The 23,697-nt window shown below is 38.7% G+C and overlaps 1 non-coding gene across 1 annotated transcript; it reads left to right on the top strand.

The window, feature by feature from the left end:
- The first annotated feature begins 17,053 nt into the window (after nt 1-17,053).
- LOC131226449 (small nucleolar RNA R71) lies at nt 17,054-17,160 on the top strand. Its single transcript, XR_009161833.1, has one exon. It is a non-coding gene; the product is annotated as a small nucleolar RNA R71 (small nucleolar RNA).
- Nucleotides 17,161-23,697: the final 6,537 nt, after the last annotated feature.

Below are 23,697 nucleotides of genomic sequence, written 5' to 3'. Positions count from 1 at the left end.
TGGACATCCTTGGGAGATCGAGGCCCAAACTGGACAAATAGAAAGAACACGAAAAATGAAGAATGCCCGCCAAATTTCAAGAAATTTGGGCGGCGCACTCTGACGTAATAGACGTCGGAAGCTGGCTGAGAAATGGATGGTAAGATTGTAAATATTCAATCTCATTACACACCACCGTTGAAGCTAAAACATACCACGCAACCCACCCGATCAACGGATCTGTTATATTTTTAGACCCTTATCCTATCAGGGTGCGTTTGACACAATGAACAGAGCGGATCGTGAGACTAAAAATAGTAAAATTCACTCCACACAAAATAAATTAATTCACGTGGAATTACAAATTCTCACATAGACGTGCATGAGGTTTCAACAGTGTGAGTAATTTACACACTTATTGAAGGTGTGGCGCATGTAGGACTCAGATCTGATTCGTACTTTGACCCATGTGCCAATACATTATGACAAAGGTGGTGAAGGGAGTAGATTTTTAAGAATGCAACCACAAATGGACCCCACCTATTTTGAACGGCAACATGGAGAAACATTCGTTCGCACGCTGAAACAGAGGACAATGAAATCGAAAGTGATGGCGGTTTCCACCCTCATGACCCTACAACATGTGGCCCACCTAGGCATTTCATCGGATTGATCTTTGGTCAAATGAGGCCTTCCAAGATGAATAGACAGTATGGATTAGTTTAAAACATCACTGTGGGCCCTATATTGCAGTGCACGTATACCATGGCTGACCAGACGTGCCAGCCCGGCCGACCAGTGCTGGCATGAAAATTCCCCAGAACAGAGAAACACCCCTGTTTCTGTCTTCCAACAGCAGACGGGCAGACGAACGTTTAAAATGTCCATGGCCCACCACGTGGTCCCATATTCAAGATCTGAACAGTACATCGGATTCATACGATGGGCTCAACCAAAACCCAACTATTACAACAGTTTTCCCGGTACGTGTGGGCACACGAGAACCGGCGCAAAACAGTCCTACAAACACATACTTTTCGAAACGGAAAGCTTCCGTTTCTCCTTTCATTTGATAGCTTGGCGATCCGTGTGAGCCAGCTAGAGCCGATCTAGACCGACGGAGAGATCTTGATCGTCCCAGCTAAGTTTTTAGAGAAAGAAAGAGGATGAGAGTGAGAGAGCAGTCGTTTCTTCCTCACTCCGAACCCACCACTCAAACCTCATCTAAACTTCGAAACCTAGCGTCCTCTACCTCTCTCACATCGATTTAAGCCCTCCAATGCCTTCATTTCAGAGAAAGGAGCTCCATGTCCAAGGACGCCATTAATGGCCGTTATCTTCCCCGCCGATCGGACCGAGTCTGTCCAAACCGGACGTCCATGGCTGGACGTTCCCAGCTAGAAGAAAGAGAAAGAGGGGCAGAGAAGCAAAAAAAGAGAAAATGATAAAAGAAGGAAGAAAGAATCGGAGAGAGAGTGAGAGAGAGTGACTGTGCTGCCGCACTGAGTCGGGTCGGGGCTGGTGGTTTGCAGCCCGACTCACTGTCGAGTCTTACAGCGTGTTGGGCTGAGTTCAGGCCGGCTGGACTTCCAGCAAATGGGAAGGGATGTGGAGAGAGAGAGAGAGAGAGAGAGAGAGAGAGAGAGAGAGAGAAGGGGTGAAAGAGGATAGGTGGGTGGTTGCGGCTAGAACTGAGTCAACTCAGTTGAGACCCAGTTCGGTTGGGCCGAGTTGGGGTTAAGCTGGGCTTGAGTCTAGCCCATGTGTGGTTGGACATTTCAGTAAAAGGAAGAGAAAAAGATACGAGAGAAGAAAATAAGAAAGAGAAAGGAGAGTAAAAGGGGAAGGATGTTGCCACCTTCACTTAGTTTCTGTCAAGTCAACCCGCTAACTCGTTGGGGGACTCAATGTGACCAAGGGTGTTGCTGGTTCGGCCCAGGGAAAGGAGAGGAAATAGAGGAGAAAGAAATGGGAGAAAGAGAAAAGAAAAGGGAGATGGGAGAGAGGGAGAAGGCCGAGTCAACTCAGTTTCAAACCGAGTTAGCAAGGTGAGTAAGTTTTCTCTCCCAAAACAAATGGTTTGATTTGGTATTATCGTTTGTGTTCCTATAAACATTCAATTATTAAAGGTAATTAGCCATTAGCATGTTATTTATGATAATATTAGTTATTAAAATCAAAACCACAATTGTTATATATTAGATATTAGTGTTTATTTATTATTCCTAAATATTATCATTAATAATAGATCACGCTACTTGGTACCATAAAAATGATCATTATTACCATGATAACTAATATTATTTACGTTGTTAATGTTAATAGCAAATTTGTAATTAACATTTCGATCAATCGTTTATCAATTAATTCTATAACCTAAAAACCTAAACCTAGAGTTGAACTCTAAGGCGAAGCCTAAAACTAGATTAATGGATACACTCTAAATCTAAGTAACCTAAACCATAGGTTATGATCCTAACCATAGATAGTATATAAAACTTGAATTTGACCCTTCGAGTTGATTCACTTTCTTTCATCAGGTTGAGAACTATGTTGATGGGTTTATTCTCTAAATATTTAGGCTCCTTTTACTATTGACATCACCCTTATTATGGAGACTTTTGATATTGTATATGCTTAGGCATTATTAGGTCATTTATGTTGAAACTAGTCACTATGAACAAAATTATAATTATCAATTACTAGTATTTTATTTAACTCTCATAAATAGTATCCTTAATCGTAATTATTGTTATCACAATGTTAACTAACATTGATTATGAACTAAGGTTAATGATCATTTATAGTTATTAAAACTAACGCTGTAATGTAGTGTACACCCATTACAATTCAAATCCTAGAAATTTAAGTCTAGGGCTAAAACCCTAGTTCTGCATTAAAACCCTAAGTAATCTAAACCCTAGGACAATACTTTGAACATAAATGGTAAAGTTAAATTTGGATCTAATGGTACAATCTCATAACTTAAGATAGGACCCAAGTCTAAGGGCGTGCGCACTTCCTAATAACATTAGAAGGCAAGTGGATAAGCAAGGTGATGATTCTTCCCCTTGAGCTTTCCATCTTTCCATTAGCTTAAGTTATAGTTTGCATTTTAAATTTATAATTAATTTCTCCATTTTATAATCACATGTGTTAGCTGGTGGAAATTGAATTGTTGTATTACATGCTTAATGATTATCCTGTATAATTATTCAGCTTGTGGATTTCTTTTTGTGGATTGCTTATGGAATTTAAACTAGTACATCAGTGGAAAACCCCCACCTATAAATGTACACCCATACTTGGGATGTAACCCGACTGGTTGTGATTGTAATAGATCTTCGGCTTAGTGGTTATTGAATGGTGGTTTAAATTGACCATTGATGTGGGCCTACCATCCAGGGTTGTTGTGTCTAATGGTTTTCAAGGTTGGTATTTTATCGCATGGTTTTGATACTCACCGTATGTAGCCTATTTTGATAATTGCCCTATATGGCTTGTTTCGATATCGCCCTATGTGGCTTTGTTCTGGTATTTTTCCTATATGTGCTCGATGTTTTATATCATGCAAGCATGCGATGGTAAGCCCCATATACTGTAATATGATTGACCACTAGTCGACAGGTTTCTATTGAACATTCTAAGATGGTAGTCTCATGAGCAGGGGATGGTGGTATGGGACCTATGCCCGAGCTGTCAGCTTACGCTGGTGTTAAGCCCCCATAGTGACCTTGAGCTTACTTAAAATGACTGATTATACTTGGAGTAATAATAGTTTGGCTAATCATGCATGCATGGCACAGACCAGCGTCTATCGCTAACGTACGTGATGTACGCTAAGCAGTCGTTACGTCGCACTTAGTATGCTTTCGCTGACGACTAGTCCCTGTCCGACTGGATGTTTTTCCCAGGTCGATGATTGTATTCTGCACAATTGACCCCGGGGCGTTGATTGCGTATTTGCATGGGTGACGAGCCCAAATTCTGCACAGATGAGCATCCTTGGGGCGTGACTGCATTCACGCATCCATGCATCTAATAAGACCTGTATCATGTATTATTTTGTATGCTTTCATTTATAATTATGCTTACCTAATGCGATGGTGTGTAATCTTGAGGAAAATTCACACTGAGTTAGCCACTCATCCATCAAATATACAACTGTACAAGTAGCACAGGTGGCCCAGATGATGTTCACATTCATATTGGTGAGGAGCAGGTTATGGTTGACAAGTGTGCATGATTGTATTTGCTAAGGTCCGCTACAAGATTTCATAGCTCAAGATTGTTGCATTTTACCTTGTTTCACATGTAATGTTATTTCATTTTGTATTATAAGAATGAGGACATTGGTTTATATAAGTCATTATGAGCAGCTTCTTATATATTTAAATGATAATGCAACTTTCATTTATGTCTGATTTGTCCATACTACGCTCATCTGCTTACTCTGATGAAAGGAAAAAAAATATATGTGGACTTTGACTCTTTATAAGTTAACACTCGAGTTTTTGGGAAACGGGTCATATACTCGGGTCCTGAAAAGTCGGGGCATTACAGATGTTAGGGTAATATATGATAAAATTCATCCCCTGAGTCAAAAGAGAAAAATGAGAACACGGAAAAGAATAGAATTAGTAGCCAAGGAGAATACAGGTCAACCGTAAAATGCTCAAGGTGCAAGCGAACGAGTTATAATCGTACGACATGCACCTTTTCCCTATCGTAAATGAAAATTGATTTTTCGTGTATATGTTTATTATAAGGATTTTTGTAAAGTAATGTTCATCACTTATATATAATTCTTGTATATGCATATTTTATTTTTTGAAAAATGTGAAAATGAGTTGAATGATTGAAGATGTGCGGGTAAATGTGAATATTGAGTTTTAATTAAATGAATGTGGATGTGTAACGCAGATATAAACTATAAAGTTCATAGATGTTCACTGAGGATCACCGATATAAACAGTAGATCACTGATATTAACATCGTTGATCATCGATAGTCACTGTCGATTGTCAATCGTAGATACTATCAGTGAACTATAGTCACTATCGGCGAACCAAAATCATTGTTGACAATCTACAATCACTATAGGCGAACCACAGTCATTATCGACAATCCCCAGCATGTATCGACGAACCACCATGTTTAACAACAATCCAAAGTTTGTATCAATGATCACAATATTCTTTCATTTCAACATTCGTCATTTACACAACATTCATATATACATTTATTGCTCAAATTAAAAAACGAAGTATTAAATATAAATGAATGAATTATTACAACATGCATACAAACATTTGTCACTCAAATTAAAAAAATAATAAAATAACAATACATCGGTGCATTTTGGCTTGTTAAATTTGTAATTTTTCTTGACAAAATCACGTTTTGGATTCATATATCGGGTTTTTAGTTTCACGGGTCTGGTTTCTACTACCCTCTTTCGAAAGCGGAATCTTTATGAGGTTGGTTTCTGTTTGCTTGCCTCCAAGTATATAGGTTCGTAAGTAATATCCTATGAATACAGGATCGATCCCATAGGAAGATGATTTATGAGAATGAGAAAATCAAATGCAAAACTAAGCAATAGAAACTAAACGGATGCCATGATTTTAAAAGTTTTAAATGTATGACTTTTAAATGGAATTCAATTAAATTAAAAACAATACCCAAGCTTCAAAGTTCCATACATAGGTTAATAATCCATAAATCATGATGACTTTGATAACACAATTAGGATCTGAGCACTATGGCCGGCCTAATCGGAAAATAAAACAGTTCAAATATTTTTAGTAAATGATATAAGAGATTAGAGAATCATGGATTAGCACCATTAACATATATTCTCAAACGCCAGTGATTTTAAGCATTCAATATCCATGAGATAATAAATCAAAGAAATGTAGTAAGTTGAGAACATCTCTCATCTAAGAAATCTAATTGATTCAAGTTAAGCCTATTTATTAATATGGATCTCACATGAGGATCAAAAACCTAAACCTAGATAATTGATAACATGTATACACCATTATCTCATCATTAAAAATAATCAATCATCATAATTTATAAAATCATTAAACCAATGTGCTTCCCTTCTAGCTTAGGCTAGAGGGAACTAGAAAAACATAACTAAATTGCAAAATAGAAAAGCAACAAGAAAGCAAGAAAATAAATTAAGAAAGATCTAAAAAAAACTTGTAAAGATCTAAAAATCTTAAATCTTGCCCTTGAATGCTCTGAATGATGCTTAGGAATGCCCTGGAAAGCCCTATTGATAAGTGGAGAACTCTCTCCTTCAAACCGACTTGAAAAATTCGAAAATTGTCTTAAATTTTCTCACTCCGCGTAGGCTTCGCGTAAACCCTTCGATGACATCGAACTGCTTTCGATGTCATCTAAGACTGGCTTCGATATCATCAAACTGATTTCGATATCATCGAAGACTACATCCAATTTGTCCAGCAACCAAACTTGATCCTGTAATTCTTCGATGTCATCTAAGACTAACTTCGATGTCATCGAATACTGGCTTCGATGTCATTGAAACTAGTTCGATGTCATCTAAGCTCAAATCCTACGAATTTTTACACTAATTTTTGTACTTCCTTCATTTTTCACTTGGTTTTCTTGACTCTTAGGGTCTTGAAATCTTCAATCTTGGTCTCCAAATAGTCCATTCTTTTGCCTTGGTGATTCTTGAGCATTAAATCCATACTTTTAACATTCTTCTCAATCAAAGCTCTTAAACTCACCTTGCAACACAAACATGTATAAAATATACCATTAAGCATTATCATATTCATAAAACCAAGATATACATAGGGGAAAATATGCAATATTTGACACTCAACAGTTTCCTAATGGGTGGTACTGCAACTAGTACCTAAACCTCATCTCTTACCTCTTCAGCAATATGTACCTCATCTTCCACCTCTTTAGTATTTATCGATTTACCTTTTATTTTTTCAGTCTTTCTAAACTACTGAAGGTAGTCGAAAGACCATGTCTTTTTAAAATTAGATATTGTATCCTGTATAGGAGAACTGCAGTGAGTATTAGTAATCCACATTGTGTATCAATGAACCACGATGAGCATCGTCGATGAGCATCGACGAACTCCAGTGTGTATCAACGATCTAAAGTACATTTGTATTGGAGTATTCTAAACAAGCACTGGGTTTTCTCTCCAAGAACAAGGATTTGTAGTGCTTAAAAGGCAAATAAATAGATTTATATGTAATCACACCAATTTACACGAAGACATCATTTGTAATTTATTAAATGTGCAAGGACCGTGGATCGTCAATATTAAATGTGGATCGCTGATATTAATTATGGATTGTCGATAGTCACTGTGTATTAGCAATCCCCTGAACTTATCGACGAACCTCATATAATATTAATGATCCACAGTCTTTATCGATGACCACTAAACTCTCTAACATACACATATTATCTATACAAACACCACATTCTCCTTCCTTTCATAAACTCCAACTATTCAAACATGAAAAAGATTTTTTTTTTTTTAAAAAGAAGACAAAAAACAACTACAATGGGTATCACCACACCCTCCTCCATTTCACAAACTCCTACCATTGATAGCCACCAACAATAACAAAAAAAATAAAAAAAACAAATATATATATATATATATATATATATATATATATATATATTTGGGCACTATAGCTTTTAGAGAATGTGACCGAATAACTTCGAAAGAAAAAAAAAAACCCTTCTTTTCTACCCAGAACTTCCATGTCGTTTCGCGGAAATTGGCCGGAGTTTGTCATTATCACCGAGAGTGGGTTGTCCTGTCCGTATAACTATCAACCATCGATGGTGATTCGACACTTCGTGGTGGTCCCCTTTTCGTGCGGTCCATGATCTAAAGAATGAGAGAGAGAGAGAGAGAGAAGAAAATGCCATTTTGGCCTTTCCCACCCAAGGGCCCTACCTATTAAACCCATCCTGAGTTTTATGTGGGGTCCACTGGCTTGTCTCGGAATAATTCTAAGTTGTCCACATGAAAAGAGATTTTAATTTCATGCTATATGATGAAGTTTGAGTGCAGAACCCATGAACGATCGTTCAAACCAGTGGAAACGTTCCAGAATTAAAGTACAACGCTCATGTAGTTGTGGGCCCAAAGAACTCTAAATTTTTTTGAAATAATCTTACTGTGGGTTCACGACTATCAGATTAAGGTAAATGAATTAGATTGGCTGAGGAGTGGCTTCAATTATTGATTTAGTGGGGCTCATACCCCATTCTCAAAAAGCGCTCTCGACTTCCGCGACATGCTAACGCCTACGAGTGGATGGTTAGCAGCGGGACATTTTTGTTATTTAAAAACACAAAAAGTGTCCAAGTTACTAAAATAATAATAACTTTATATTATGATGCCAGTGCCTTTATGACGTAATAATTGAAGGTTATTTTAATTAATATCTCAGCCATGGTTTAGTAATCATGAGTAACAACTTAATAAGTGAAACCCTGACCATGAGGCCCACCTTGATGTATGTGTTGTATATCCACACCCCACCTTGAAGTACGTGTTATATATCCATACCGTCCAACAATTTTTTCAGCTCATTTCAGAACATGGTTCCAAAAATGAAGCAAATCTAAAAATCTCAAGCGGACCACATGGAAGGGATTGAATGCCTACTATTAAAAAGTTCACAGGGCTAAGTTTTGGATCAAGCTGATATTTGTATTTTCCCTTCCTCTAGGTCTGCGTGACCTTATTAACAGGTCTAGTGGCAAATAAATACTATGGTGAGTCCAACGAATCTTTTAATGATAAGCGTTCAATGACCACTGTTTCTTGTAGTGTGGTCCACTTAAGATTTGGATATGTGTTTACACCCCAAGTATAAGGTTATGATGTAGTAATAAACTCGGTGAGACCGAGGTCAAATCCCAAGGGACTAATACCTGTACGTAATCTGAAACTAAATAGAACTAGAACTAGAATGAGATGAAATCTAAATCGAATATAAAGTGATGAATAATGGTGAGATATTAATACAAAACTTAAGAGAAATCAGAGATACGAAACTAGGGATTCAGAGGATCCACTTGTATAGATCAGGGAGATCTTATGCCTACTTCAAAAATCATGGAAATTAAACTGAACTTCCTCTGATATAATTTTAAAGAGATGAAAGGTATATGAATTAGAATGGATTCCATCACCAAACCATGCCCAGGAGACAAAGTCAACAACAGAATTAAACTAATTACCAACCAATCAGATGATTATGAAGGTTATGAAGGATACCGTCATCCAACTATGCCCAGGAGATGATGGCGAACAACAGGGCTTCCTGACGTCATAATCAAAATAAGGAAAAAGAAATACTCAAAGCCATTACAAACTCATTGTAATTTCAGTCACAACAGGCCATTAAAAACTAAAAATATTCCCATAATAAAATTAAATAAAAAATTCCTTCAATCTAAACAAAAGGCACACACATAAATTCTCCCATCACACTACAAGCTTCACCGTTTAGCCCTAGCTAAGAGGTTTAGCCTAGAATAGACATGATGAGGCTTAGACCTCTAAATAATTTCATAGGCAAAATAAGAAAGAAATAAAAGAAGAAGTAAAATTGAAACCGTCTTCACCATCCTCTCTTTGATGCACCTCCGACCCACCGATCCCCCTCCACGTATCTCTCTTTCTTCTTTATAACAATCTGGAGGCGGTGGAGTGGAGAAGTTGGTGGATAATGCAATTCGCATCATGCGCAGCAAACCTACGTTCGACTCGCGTTCGGCACCAATAGCCGACCTGTTTTCAGGATCTGGTCGGTTCAGTCTCCTTGAGCATGGTCGATCCCACCTTGGGAATATTTTGGACAGTCCAGATGGACAGACCGATCCCTTCCAAGATCCTGTAACAGCCCGGATCGTCCGTGTTTCTCCGGAGGTGCGTAACGCATAAGGAATCCGAAAGGGATCCTTCCGGCGTCAGTGGGACCCATGAACAGCGTCGGTGGGGAGATCTAGTCCGTTCATTAGCTTCCTCTCGAAAAATCGGTCGGACATGACCTATTTTGGATCAGCTTCTTGGTGGCCCATGGATGATTTCATTCCACCATCCGTCTTCCTTTTGGATGTTTGTGATCCCATCCTCCTTGTTTCCTCAAAAATCATCACCTATGACTTGGTGAGCAGGACTTTACGAATCTGGTGAATGGTTTGGATTGTCCATATGGACAATGGACGGGGCCCACAACATCAACCAACGTTTGGTGCGGATCCTCGCTATAACGGCAGTTGCCGTTTTGCATAAGGAGTCGGTCAATACCGACTTTGACCGGGTTTCTCCATCCGGTGCACATTGAGTGCACGTATACTCTCTATACACACGATGCTCATGGGCCACCATCATAATGGTCGGGAGAAATCCGTTCCGTCCATGTCTTTTCTCATATCATCTAATGGATAAATCCCGAGTTTAAAGCATATCTGAATATCAGGTGGGCCTCAGATCAGTAATTTATAGGCTGATCTGACCGTTGGACCACTTCCACAGGTATCCAACTACTAAAATTTGACGTGTACGGATTATTTAAGGTCTTCAGGCCATATGTGAAGTTTCGAGCCAAACGGATGGTGGGAACCCTGTGATCTTGCATTTTGGACCAATTTCGGGCCACTTGAGCTTCAGTTTCTCGATTTTCTCGGATCTCTGACATGTAAATCCATTGATCTTAGTCCCTTGGGGTCCGTCCCTTGCCTTGGTGATTCTGAAGTGCTAAATCCATTCTTTTAATACCATTTTCCAGTCCAAGCTCCTAAATACACCTTGCATCAAAAACATGATTAAGGCAGGGCGTTAAACGGTATCATGCTCGTAAATCTTGGCAATAACTGGGGTCTAATATGCAATATTTGATCCTCAACACAGCCCCCAACCAGCATTTTCCTAGTCCCGAGCAAAGTATGCGAAAGATAAGTTGAGAACTACAGGAAAATTTCTATGTACTCGAGTGATTTTTGAAAAACAAACCAGATACTAGAATTTTAAGATTCATGAATGTTGGGCATTACTCACTCCTAGATCAAGCACACGGTAAACTTCATAATCAAGTTCAAAGTATTAATCCATCAATGAGAAAAAATTCTAAATATTGAGTTCCATGTGGGTATAGTGTAATCTCGCTTATCATCATTAAAATTCACTTCTCTATTTTAGGATATCATTGGTAACCAATGAGAGAATTCATGATAACCAAAACTTGCCTCACAGATCATCTTTTCACTCTTCCAACTTTTAATTTTTTCTATTAAAAGTAACGTCAAGAGGGAGAATCAAACCCTCGCCTATAGGGAGCAAACCTATGGTGAAGATCGTACACCCAACCCTTTTCACATATCATCCATGGGGAATCAAATCTACACCTATAGGGAGCAAACCTATGGTGAAGATTATTCGCCCAACCCTTTCCAAAAGTATCTTTTTTTTTTAATTGATCATGACGGGCAAATTCCCTAGGTTGGTTCCTTCCATGCTTAATGATCACCAAGTTAACCCTTCAATATCAAACTGAAACCTTAATATGAAAGCGGGATGCGACATGTGAAATCATGATTCAATCAATGTTAATAACTTCTAATTCTGGATTAACACTTCAACTTAATCGTGAAATCTAACAGACAACTGAATTTAAGAATCATAAATTACCACCATTACGTCTCTTTTAATTCTAAATCTAAGATAACTATTAAAATCACTTCAAATTCATAAGAAATTTCAAAAAAATTTAAAAATTTTCACAATTTTTGCTCAAGATCATAAAAATACTGATTAGGTAGCCTAATCTCCCACTCCCAACCTAAAACCTACATTGTCCTCAATGTAAAAGAAATAATCATACAATGCACATGGGACAACGAAAATAAAAGAGGAGTGATGGAAAAATAGAACCTGAACGGGGAATCAAGAGGCTTTCTCAAAAATATCAACGTAAAAGGGAGTTAGCACAAGAGAGTAATCAATAAAAACAAAATAACAAAAATAAAATTACAAAAAGAAGATCTCACCTATACCACTTTCGTAAGTGCTCTCGATTGCATTTAGCATATGCAACAAGCCTTTAAACCCCTAGGTTGCCCCTAGTGGACGAGTTGTAGTCTCGTGAGGGTTTGCAGCATTGTTACCCACAAACATTGAACTAACTAACTAGGAAAATGAAATGGAATGAAAAGCTGAGTTGCCTGCCAGGAGTGCGAAGTTTACCATCTATCCTAAAGCAGTATAAAACAAACAAACAAACAACCCTAGTCCTATGAAAGCAGGAAACCTACCTATACCTCCATCAGACTAGGAGATCAATCTTGGTAAACAGGATCAGTCAGAGGTATGGACATGTCTTTTGAATCAACTTTCTCGACAAATGGCTTTAAGTGATGTCCATTTACTTTAAACTCCTTTCTATTGTCTGGATCTCTTATCTCAACGGCCCCATGAGGACACGTAGTGACCACAATGTAAGGGCCAGTCCAACGAGATCGAAGCTTTCCTGGAAAGAGATGTAATCGAGAATTATACAAAAGGACTTTCTGACCAGGTGTGAATGATTTTCGTAGAATACGTTGGTCATGAAACGCCTTCATTCTGTCCTTATAAATTCTCGAGTTCTCGTATGCATCGTTCTGAATTTCTTCGGGTTCATTCAACTGAAGTTTGCGTAGTGAGCCAGCGTTGTCCAGATTGAAATTCAATTTTTTTATTGCCCAGTAGGCTCTATGTTCCAACTCCACAGGCAAGTGGCAAGCCTTCCCATAGACAAGTCTAAAGGGAGACATTCCAATAGGGGTTTTAAACGCAGTACGGTAAGCCCATAAGGCATCAGTCAATCGGATTGACCAATCCTTACAGTCAGGGTTAACTGTTTTCTCCAAAATGTGTTTGATCTCCCTATTGAAAATCTCAACTTGCCCACTTGTCTGTGGGTGATATGGGGTGCTCACCTTATGAGAGATATCGTATTTCTTCATTAAACTCTTAAATGGCCTATTACAAAAGTGTGAGCCCTCATCACTAATGATAGCTCGAGGCGTTCGAATCGGGAAAGGATGTTCTCTTTTAGGAATTTAGTGACCGTGCGATGGTCATTATTCCAACACGGAATCGCTTCAACGCATTTAGTGACATAGTCTACAACGAGCAAAATATATAGATTTCCAAAAGATTAGGGGAATGGTCCCATGAAATCAATGCCCCAGCAATCAAATGCCTCGATGATAAGAATGGGATTCAAGGGCATCATATTTCGACAGGACAATGCTCCCAATTTCTGACAACATTCACAAGCTTTATAAAACTCATGAGTGTCCCGAAACATAGTGGGCCAGTAAAAGCCACACTGCAAAATCTTGGCTGTGGTCTTTTTGGCAGAAAAGTGACCACCACAGGCCTGCGAGTGACAAAAGGAGATGACACTCTGATGCCCATCGTCTAGCACACATCTCCTCAGGATTTGGTCTGGGCAATATTTAAACAAATATGGATCATCTCAGAAAAAGTTGCGTACCTTGGTGAAAAATTTCTTCTTATCTTGCGCAGTCCAATGTGTCGGTATGGAACCTGTGGTAAGATAATTAGCAATATCAGCGAACCAAGGTGAATGGGAGATTCTAAACAATTGTTCATCAGGGAACATGTCATTGATATGTGTCGTTTCAAGGGAATCAGAGGGATTAAGGCGAGAAAGATGGTCAGCCACTACGTTCTCTACTCCCTTTTTATCTTTTATTTCTAGGTCAAATTATTGGAGTAGGAGAATCCATCGTATCAGGCGGGGCTTAGCATTATTTTTAGACAGAAGATACTTGAGTGCCGCGTGATCAGTGTAAATAATGATCTTGGATCCAATCAAGTAGGACCGAAATTTGTCCAAAGCAAACACTACGGCCAAGAGTTCATTTTCCGTAGTTGAGTAGTTCACTTGGGCAGGATTTAGAGTCTTACTCGCATAATGAATAACGTAGGGTTTTTTATCTTTTCGCTGGCCTAGAACGGCCCTAAGAGCATAATCAGACGCGTCGCACATAAGTTCAAAAGGAATGCCCCAGTCGGGTGGTTGTATGATGGGTGCACTAGTCAACATGCCCTTAAGCTTAGTGAAAGCTTCCTGACATGTCTCAGTCCACTCGTATGGTGCATCCTTTTGAAGTAGATTACACAAAGGACGAGAGAGGAGACTAAAGTCCTTTATGAATCGCCTGTAAAATCCTGCGTGTCCTAAGAAGGATCGCACGTCTCTAATGTTCTTGGGTGGAGGTAGGTTAGAGATAAGATCGATTTTTGCCTTATCCACCTCGATTCCTTTGGACGAGATAATATGTCTAAGGACAATTCCCTTATGAACCATGAAATAACACTTCTCCCAATTAAGTACCAAGTTCTTTTCTTCACATCTTCTCAGCACATATTTAAGACTCTCCAAGCACTCGCTGAAAGATGAACCAAAAATAGAGAAATTGTCCATAAAGACCTCTAGACATTTTTCCACCATGTCAGAAAATATACTCATCATACATCACTGAAAGGTGGCAGGGGCATTACATAATCCGAATGGCATCCTTCTGTAAGCAAAGGTGCCATAGGGACATGTAAATGTAGTCTTTTCCTAGTCCTCAGGGGCGATTTCAATCTGATTGTAGCCCGAATACCCGTCAAGGAAATAGTAATAGGAATGACCAGCTAGCCTTTCCAAGATTTGATTAATGAAGGGCAAAGGAAAGTGGTCATTCCTCGTGACGGTATTTAGCTTCTTGTAGTCAATGCACATTCTCCAACCAGTAGTAACTCTAGTTGGCACGAGTTCATTATTGGCATTGGCTACGATGGTGATCTTGGACTTCTTAGGAACCACCTGAGTTGGACTCACCCATTGACTATCGAATATGGGGTATATGATACCCACATCTAATAGTTTAAGAACCCCGACCTTAACCACTTCCCTCATGTTTGGATTTAGTCTACGTTGTGATTGCCAAGCAGGCTTAGCATTATCCTCAAGATAAATGCGGTGAGTACAAATCGAGGGGTCGATTCCCTTGAGGTCTGCTTTCGTCCATCCAAGGGCTCCCTTATGCTCAATGAGAGTAGATATGAGCATACTCTCCTATTCTTTCTCCAGGTGGGCAGAGATCACCACCGGGTATGTCTCATCTTGACCTAAATAGACATATTTCAAATCAGAAGGCAAAGGTTTTAGGTCAAGCTTCAATGGCTTGAGGTTAGACGATAGAGGCACTACATCAGTTTGGGGCAACTCTTCAAATTGTGGCCTCCACCGGTTAACTTTAAGTACCGGTGCAGTATCAAGCAAGGCACATGTCTCCTTAATCATGTCATCATCAAAATCATGGGAGTGGGCCAGACACGTCTCTAGAGGGTCAGAGGATAAGGTCAGAGGTGTCGTATCTTCCACTAAAGAGGCAATCATGTTAATGTCGTGGAAATCGTCATCATCCTCTAAGTTTCTGCCGTTATTGAAAAAGATGTTTGACTCCAATGTCATATTCCCAAAGGACATAGTCATGACACCATTCCTACAATTGATAATTGCGTTTGAAGTGGCAAGGAATGGGCGACCAAGAATGACGGGAATCTGAGTGCTCATGTTATTGATGGGTTCGGTGTCCAGGATGATAAAATCTACAGGGTAGTAAAATCTATCAACTTGGACCAACACATCCTCAATTATCCCTCTGGGTACACGAACAGAGCGATCAGCAAGTTGTAGTGTGGTTAGGGTGGGTTTTAATTCACCCAAACCTAACTGTTTGTATACCGAGTAGGGAATCAGATTGACGCTCGCTCCTAAGTCAAGAAGTGCATGATCAATTCGATGGTCCCCGATTACACATGATATGGTTGGGCTACCGGGATCTTTGAATTTCTATGGCACGTCTTGCTTTAGGATGACACTCACTTTTTCGGTTAAAAAGATCTTCTTTTGAATATTTTGTCGTCGTTTGGTCGTGCATAAGTCTTTCAAGAATTTGGCATATGAAGGTATCTGTTTTACGACATCAAGTAGAGGAATGTTGACTTTCACTTGTTTCAACACCTCTAGGATATCCTGAGAGTTAGAGAGAGGTTTTGGTGCGACCAACCGTTGGGGAAATGGAGCAACTGGCCTTTCTAGAAGTTCCGGTTCTAATTTTTGTGGGGTCTCACTAGATTCATTATTATTGTCCTCTTTTGGTTCTTTGAGGCTTTTCGGGCCTAACCGGGAGGGTTTTATCAATGATCTTCCCACTCCTAAGAGTGGTGATAGATTTAACGTGCCCCATTTGATTTGAAGAGCTGGGATCACTTATCTCGTATTGCGGTTTAGGATTGGGGAGCGGTTGTGCAAGAAGCATCCCCTTTTCTATAACCGTCATATGTGAATCCATCTTATGCATAAAGTCTCGCATTGCATGGGTCAGCTCTTGCATGGAATTTTGAACCGATTCTTCTTGAGGTTTCCCCTTATTTGGATTTTGATTGAAGAAACCTTGAGGGGTAGCAGTTTGTCCATTTCTCCAACTAAAGTTTGGATGATTTTTTCAACCAGGATTGTACGTATTAGAGGTTGGTTCATTGACAGGTCTTTGATAATTATTTACGCCATTGGATTGTTCATTCAATACTTCTCGAAAGGCGGGTATCGTAGGATAATTTTCAGTTGTATGAATGTTGCAATCACATATGCCGCAAACACTTTTATTAACCTTATCCTTCTTTTCTTCCATGGCCTCAACTTTTCTTATGAACGTAGTCACTTTACACTTGAGATCATCATCTTCTTTCAAGAGATACAATCCACCTTTCTCCTTTAATTGAGTCGGCCTAGACGTGGTGTTCGACTTTGGGTAATAATTCCATGATTGTGTTTTTTCAGCAAGACTATCGAGGGAATCCCATACCTCGTTAACATTTTTATTAAGGAATTCTCCATTGCACATTGTCTCGACCATTTGGCGCAAGGAAGATGTCAGTCCATCGTAGAAAAAATTTGTAATGCGCCACGTTTCAAAGCCGTATTGTGGGCATGAACTGACCAAATCCTTGAACCTTTCCCAACATTGGTAAAATGTTTCATCCTCCTTTTGGGTGAAGTTCATGATTACTTTTCTAAGGGTAATCGTTTTATGATGTGGAAAAAATTTCTTTATAAATTCCCTTTGCATATCATTCCATGTGCCAATGGATCTAGGACGCAGTGAATGTAACCACGTCTTAGCCTTCTCCTTTAAGGAAAAAGGAAAGAGTCTCAGCCTGACTGTGTCCTCAGACACATTTTGAAAATATAAAGTGGCTATGATCTCATCAAACTCTTTCAAATGTAAATATGGTTCTTCAGATTCAAGCCCATAGAACTTAGGAAGGAGTTGGATAACCCCTGGCTTGATGTCCATATGTCCTGTATTTTCAGGAAAAATCATGCATGAGGGCGTACTCACCCCCGCTGGTTGTAAATAATCTCGTAAAGTACGTGGCGGGGGTGCTTGATGCACCTCATTCTCATCCTGAATGTCCTCCACCCTAGGTTGGGGTAGAAGAGGTTGGTTTTCAGCCATCACTTCAATTAACTCAGGGGATTTCGAGTGGTATTTAGTCCTACGATGGATAGTTAACCCCTCAACCAATCCTCCTTCAATCAAGAGACGTCGAGTGTTGTCACGGGCCCACTTGGGCATGAAACACTCGCAGCCCTCAATCAAATTCGAAACCTAATCCTAAGAAAGGAAAAGAAAATCTAAAAAGAAAGAGAGGGATGGAAAGAAGTTACCAAATTGAAGTCCCTAAGTTAAAAACCTGCAAAATAAAATAAAATAAGTTAGATTCTAAAAAGAGAAGAAAAATACTTAAAAAGAAAGATAGCAGTAAACTGATTTCTAAAAGAAGGAATTCCTAAAAGAAAGTGAAAATTTCTAAAATAAATTAGGAAAGTCCTAAACTAGAAAGTAAGTTCCTAAAAGAGATCTGAAAAATAGAAAATAGATAAAGAGCTTACCGAATTAGAAATTTCTATCTTAAAAGCCTACAAAATAGGAAGGTTAGTTTCTAAACAAAAAGTCTACAAGTAGAGAATTTCTAAAGATAAATTAACAAAATAAGTTAGATTCTAAAAGAGTTAGACTTAGACAGTTACAAAAAAATAAAATAGAAAGTTAGTTTCTAAAAATAAGACCCAGAATTAGAAAGTTTCTAAAATAGAAAATTCAAACCTAAAATTAGAAAATTTCTAAAAATAAAATAAAGGAAAGATGAGTTACTTTCTAAAATCAAAAAGAATTTCTAAAAAGGGAAATAACTAACCTAGTTTCTAAAAACAAAAGAGGAAAGTTTCTAAAAATAAACTATTTCCTAAAAATAGAAAAATACTAGAATTAGAAAATTTCTAAAACTCAAACCTTAATTCTAAAAATAGAAAAAGTAGAGGAATTAGAAAGGGATTACCAATTTAGAAGTTTATGTCAAGATTCTACAAAACAGGAAAACAAGTTAGTTCTAAAAATCAATTAAAAATCTAAAACTAAAGTTAGTAAAATTATAATCTTAAACTAATTCTAAACCTAATTAATTTCTGAGAATCGCAACCGTCAATCCCCAGCAATGGCGCCAAAAACTTATTCACACCCCAAGTATAGGGTTGTGATATAGTAATAAACTCGGTGAGACCGAGGTCGAATCCCAAGGGACTAATACCTGTACGTAATCTGAAACTAAATAGAACTAGAACTAGAATGAGATGAAATCTAAATCGAATATAAAGTGATGAATAATGGTGAGATATTAATCTAAAACTTAAGAGAAATCAGAGATACGAAACTAGGGATTCAGAGGATCCACTTGTATAGATCAGGGAGATCTTATGTCTGCTTCAAAAATCATGGAAATTAAACTGAACTTCCTCTGATATAATTTTAAAGAGATGAAAGGTATATGAATTAGAATGGATTCCATCACTAAACCATGCCCAGGAGACAAAGTCAACAACATAATTAAACTAATTACCAACCAATCAGATGATTATGAAGGTTAGGAAGGATACCGCCATCCAACCATGCCCAGGAGACGATGGCGAACAACAGGGCTTCCTGACGTCATAATCAAAATAAGGAAAAAGAAATACTCAAAGCTATTGCAAACCCATTGTAATTTCAGTCACAACAGGCCATTAAAAACTAAAAATATTTCCATAATAAAATTAAATCAAAAATCCCTTCAATTTAAACAAAAGGTACACGCATAAATTCTCCCATCACGCTACAAGCTTCACCTCTTAGCCCTAGCTAAGAGGTTTAGCCTAGAATAGACATGATGAGGCTTAGACCTCTAAACAATTTCATAGGCAAAATAAGAAAGAAATAAAAGAAGAAGTAAAATTGAAACCGTGAACAAGTTTTTGAAATATCAGGAGGGCCTCAGATTAGTAATTCACAGGCTGATCTGACCGTTGGACCACTTCCACAGGTATCCAACTACTGAAATTTAACGTGTATGGCTTATTTAAGGTCTTCAGGCCATATGTGAAGTTTCGAACCAAATGAATGGTGGGAACCCTGTGATCTTGCATTCTGGACCAATTTAGGGCCACTTGAGCTTCAGTTTCTCAATTTTCTCGGATCTCTGACGTGTAAATCCATTGATCTTAGTCCCTTGGGGTCCGTCCCTTGCCTTGGTGATTCTGAAGTGCTAAATCCATTCTTTTAATACCATTTTTCAGTCCCAGCTCCTAAATATACCTTGCATCAAAAACACGATTAAGGCAGGGCATTAAACGGTATCATGCTCGTAAATCTAGGCAATAACTGGGGTCTAGTATGCAATATTTGACCCTCAACAATATGCTTCATTTTTTAGACCATGCCCTAAAATGAGCTGTAAAAACTAATGGATGGCGTGGATATATAACTCATACATCAAGGTGGGCCCATCATCAGGGCCTCACCTACTAAGCTGTTACCTAAGCCTCACCTAATCGCCTCCCTTCGTTTGTTATCAGATGCAACATTTCCTGTCCCTAATAGGACAATCTTAACCTTTCAATTTTTAAGGTAAAAATAAATGGTTTATAATTTAAATGTAGTAATGGACCTCATTGAATCTAAAAAGGTCACAAGGATCCTGGGTAGCTATGACCTTTGAGAAAGGGAGATTTGGGTCATGGTTCATTCGCGTTGGGCTGAAACAGGCCAATGGTTCAGATTATGTAACCATCACCCTATTCTTAGAATTTATTTATTTATTATTATTTTTTATTGGGGGGGTTAGCTTGTTAGTACACACCCATGTCAGTACACACACTCCATGTTAGCCACCCCCGCTAGGGATCGATACCAAAACCTCAAGTGTTGAAACGAGGTATCTCCACTCAGTCTGCCAGTTGAGCTATGGATCTGGGTGTCTATTCTTAGAATTGAACACGCATGTATACTTTTAAAAGTTGAGAGCACACATCATAAGCATAATTGGGAGCGTATTAGTTGTTATCAGGGTAACACCGTAGTGGGTGTTACCGAGAGTTGTACATGAACCAAGTTAGCTTGGTTAACTCAACTCGGAAAAGCTCGACTTGGAAAAGCTTGACTCGAAACTGGATTTGAGCCAAGTCCAGCTATTTTTTGAGCTCGAAAAAATTTCGAGCCGAGTCTGAGCTAGACTAAGCTCGAATCGTCTAAGCTTTGAACTTGACTCAATTCAAATCAGGTTCACTTAACATAAATATTTATATATTTAAATAAATTATATATAATTATATTATATAAAAAAAAATGACAATTTAAACTTGAGCTTAAATCGTAAACTCTTTTTTTTTTTTTTTTTGTTAGCTTGTTAGTACACACACTGTCAGTTCACACTTCATTGTTAGCCACCCCCACTAGGGGATCGATACCAAGACCAACTCGTAGACTTGAACTCGAACTCAGTTCAGAAGATCGAGCTCAAGCTCGACTCGAACTCAACTCGAGCTGTTGACTGAATTGAGCTGAGTTGGCTAGTCAAGCTTTAGAGCTGAGCCGAGTTCAAGTTGGAATAGCCTGCTGGCTGAGCCAAGCCAAGTTAGACTAAGCTAGACTCGTTGAGCTTGCATACAACTTTAGTATTACCCCAACCATATGAGGCCCCTGGTGTATTGTTGGTGTATCCACGTTGTCCTTTTCAATCTCATTTTAGCATACCATTTCAAATCTCAAGAAGATCCAAATCTAAGGTGGACTATGCCACTAAAACAGTGATCAATGACTATTAAAAACTTTTTGTGGCCGCAAGAGTTCTGGATGAAGCCGATTTTTGTCTTTTCCCTTCATCCAATCCTTCTTGACATTATCAACAGATTGGATGGGAAATATACATTACAAAAAACTAATGATGGTCTCTATGGAATTTTTAATGGTAAGTCACGCAATAGCTACTGTTTCATGTGGTGTGGTCCACCTGAGATTTGGATTTGCTTAAGTGTTTGGACTACTTCCTAAAATGAGCTGGAGAAACAGATGGACAGCGTAGATATACAACATATCATAAAGGAAGGCCCCACGGCCATAAGAGTAACACCCACTAAGTGTTTCCCGGGTAACACATAAGACGCTGTCTCATTTATTAGATACAATTTCTCTTAGAAATCGGATTGCGTACTGACTTAACTCTTTTGGGGCCACCTTGAATGTATGTAGTTCATGCGGGCAGGGATTAGCTGCTGACAGGTTGAGTAGCGAGACTCGCTACTCAAGTGAAGTCACCAAGTTCCATGGATCCCACCATGATGTATGTTTTGTATCTATACCTTTCATCCATTTGGATAGATCATTATAGGGCAATATCCAAAGAATGAGTTAAATCAAAGCTCAGGCCGACCCAACACAGAAAACAGTGGGGACAGTGACACCCACCATTAAAAACTTCTAAAGGCCACAAAAGTTTTAGATCAAGCTGATATTTGTTTTTTCCCTTATTTCATGTCTTTTTTAACTTTTGAACAGGTTAGATTTCAAATAAACATTATGGTGGGCCTTAAGATAGTTTCAACAGTGGGAATCACTCTTCCCACTGTTTTCTGTGGTGGGTTCCACTACAGCTTTTTATCTACCTCATTCTTCGGATCAGGCCCTAAAATGATATCTCAAAATGGATGGATGATGTGGATACAACACATACATCATAATGGGGCCCACAGAACTTGGTGACGTCACTTAGCCAACTCACCACTCAACCTGTCAGTATCTAATCTGCTTCGTTTATCCACACCATCCATCCGTTTTTCCAGCTCTTTTTAGGGGTTGAACCCAAAATTTAAGCATATCCAAAGATCAAGTGGACCATACCACGGTAAACAATGGGAATAATAATTTCCATCGTTGAAACCTTGCTATGGCTCATAGTGATGTTTATTTGTCATCCAACCTGTTCATAAAACTACACAGATATAGATGAAGGGACAACACAAATAAAAGGTTGATCCAAAACTTACGTGGCCCCAAAAAAATTTCAATGATGGATGTTCAATTCACATTGTTTCCACTGGTGTGGTCCACTTTAACTTTGGATATATTTCAGTTTTGGACTAAGCCCTAAAATTATCTCGTAAAATCAAATGGATAGATGTTCAATTCACACTATTTCCTTTGATGTGGTCCACTTTAACTTTGGATATATTTCATTTTTGGACTCAAGCCCTGACGAAGCGGATAAAATACATAACCGTACATAGTTACTCAATACGCAACCCGCTTCCATATGCTAGAAGTTAGGGTGTGTAAACGAACTGAGCTAGCTCGGTTAGCTCGCTCGACTCGACTTGAAAAAGCTCAATTTGACTCAATTCGAAGCTGAGTTCGAGTCGAGTCGAGCTGATTTTTTAAGCTTGAAAATGAGTTCAAGCCGAGTTCGAGCAAGCCCCAGCTCAACTCAACTCGGATCGAATCCAGCTTGAATTGAACTCAAATCGAACTAGTTCAATGACGCGGTTACTTTGCCATTGATGTTGCTCACCAACTGTTTGATAAAATGTGGCTGGTGGCAAGGTGGCAAGGAAGGTTTGGCTAGTGGCCAGGAAGGTTGGTTGGTGGCAAGGAAGGTACATACATGAAACAAATACGTTTTTTTGTATTTTCTTATTATTATTATTATTATTATTATTATTATTTTAATATTACTTAGAAGGTGTTTGAGAAAATACTTGTAAAACCATTGCCTTTGTTTGTAAAACAGTAGAATTTTGAAGTTGCAGTTCAAGTGTTTGTGGAAATGCCTCAATGGCGAACTCGACTCGATCTTGGCTTGAACTCGGCCTAAGCTGGCCCGAGCTGATGACGGAATCAAGTTGAGCTGGCCATTGATTTTGGGTCAGTGTATCAAGATTTTGGACAGGATCGGGTTAGGCCCAATCCGATCTGACTGAGTCCGATGCCCACCTCTATGTACACCAGTAGAAGCACCAAAGAGGATTACGTGATTGAGTATCATACTCAATAAAGTCTGTGGGGCCCACCGTGGATGTATATATCTTATCCACACCGTCCACCTGTTTTGAAAGCTCATTTCAGGATATGTAATCAAAATCAAAGCATATCCAGTGTACAAGTAAACCACAATACAGAAACGACAGGGATAATGACATCGACCGTTGAAACCTTCCTAGACCTACAGTGACGTCTATTTGTCATCCAACC

Source organism: Magnolia sinica, chromosome 14 (genome assembly GCF_029962835.1).
Source record: "Magnolia sinica isolate HGM2019 chromosome 14, MsV1, whole genome shotgun sequence".
Taxonomy (NCBI): domain Eukaryota; kingdom Viridiplantae; phylum Streptophyta; class Magnoliopsida; order Magnoliales; family Magnoliaceae; genus Magnolia; species Magnolia sinica.
The sequence above is the reverse complement of the archived record's forward strand: the minus strand, read 5'-3'. Positions and strand labels throughout refer to the sequence as shown.